Source organism: Notolepis coatsorum (genome assembly GCF_963971535.1).
Source record: "Notolepis coatsorum genome assembly, chromosome: 16".
Lineage (NCBI taxonomy): Eukaryota > Metazoa > Chordata > Actinopteri > Aulopiformes > Paralepididae > Notolepis > Notolepis coatsorum.
In genome coordinates, this window is record NC_140180.1 from 91,788,618 (window position 1) to 91,790,350 (window position 1,733).

Sequence of the window (1,733 nt, forward strand, 5' to 3'; positions counted from 1 at the left end):
CCTCTCTCCCTGGCCGAGTTGGGAACGCTGCAGAGGTGGAGCTTTGGTTACTAGCTGGCGAAGCTTGACATTAATTTGGTGCCATCAGCACTTGTTTAATGGCTACTTAATGGGATTAATGGGAATAAGGTAATGAGTGTGGGATGCTTGGTGGGGATGGCTGGCGAGAGGGAGAGGGAGGGTGGGAGTGTTTGGAGGGGGAGAGGGATGGAGGGAGGGATGGATGAGGGGAGAGGGAGGAGGGAGGGAAGGTGTGAGGGTGGGGGGGGAGGGGGGGGGCACTGCAAATAGCAAGGAGTAATAGCGACGGGGACAGAATTGCTTACCACAGGGGATCCCAAAGAATGCGGAATGGATGGCAAAAGTGCAGTACGTGGCGCCGGCAGCGCGCGCGCCAGTGTTCTACAGCGGCTTTGACGTCACCGTTAGAATGTAGACACGCCGGCTGACACGCTCCCCTCCCGGTTTGCCTTGTCATCCCGTTCTGTCTCTACACACACAGGGCCGCCGCCGGTGCAGTCGAGGCGCCCCTTTTCCTTTTTTCTTTCATGACAAAAGGCTCTCTGTAACGCTGCAGTGACACGAACACGGATATCCACTTGGAACACGGGGACACCCTGACTCAGAGCAAGGTCTCCTGTCTCGCTGTGCTAGTCGGGGGGGGAGGGGTGGGGGGGTAATGGACTCTGCCTGTCCAGACGGAACATCGAGGATGTGGAGCTATATTACATCGAGGCTGGAATTTTTTAATATCGTCGCAGAGGTGACTTCTCCCACCGGGCCGCGACGGAAAAAATATTATCGATCACGCCTCAAAGTCTAGCGGGGGGGGGGGGGGGGCGTCGCCAAGGGCACCGTGTGGCTGGGTGTTGAACGGATGATGGTGAGAGTCAGCCAAATGTACGAGAGGACGTTCCGGGCGGATGGAGTGGGGGGGGGGGGGGGGGGGGGGGGGAGATAGAGAGAGAGGGAGGGAGGGAGAGAGAGAGAGAGAGAGAGAGAGAGAGAGAGAGAGAGAGAGAGAGAGAGAGAGAGAGAGAGAGACATGAGACGTGAGATGTGTAGACAGAGAAAGAGAGGGAGACACAGGGACAGAGAGGTAGAGGCCACAGAGGGAAATCCATACCTGATCAGGCTGAGAGAGGAGTGGACATGCAGCTCATTAATGTAAACACAAGCAGAGACAATAATGCCACGTTGTTACCACCGCGCTGATTACGGTGCCGCGGTCACGTTACTCACGCCGGCTCGCTCTGTGTGTATATCAACACGCAAAACTATTTCTTCATTCAAACGGGGTCGCTTTTTAGCTTGAGGCAGTATAGTGTTAATAGCTAAGCTACTGTAAAATAGGACGTGTGGGAGAACATGCGATTGATACATCTCTCTCTCTCTCTTTGTCTCTCTCTCTCTCTCTTTGTCTCTCTCTCTCTCTCTCTCTTTGTCTCTCTCTCTCTCTCTTTGTCTCTCTCTGTCTCTCTGTCTGTCTCTTTCTGTCTCTGTTTCTCTCTATCTGTATCTCTCACTCTCTCTCCGTCTATCTGTCCCCTCTCTCTCTCTCGCTCCCTCTCTCTCTCTCTCTCTCTCTCTCTCTCTCTCTCTCTCTCTCTCTCTCTCTCGCTCCCTCTCTCTCTCTCTCTCCCTCTCTCTCTCGCTCCCTTTCTCTCTCTCTCTCAATCTACTGGTCCTTGGCTAATATGTCAGTGAGGAAATGAGATACTCACAAAGGGCCA

At 54.1% G+C, this 1,733-nt stretch overlaps 1 protein-coding gene across 1 annotated transcript in view; it reads left to right on the forward strand.

Annotated features, from left to right (window-relative positions):
• Positions 1-1,733, forward strand: part of glra1 (glycine receptor, alpha 1) — a gene marked incomplete at both ends in the record, with an annotated part of 232,178 nt that overhangs the window by 100,578 nt on the left and 129,867 nt on the right. The gene's annotated exons all lie outside the window — the stretch shown is intronic.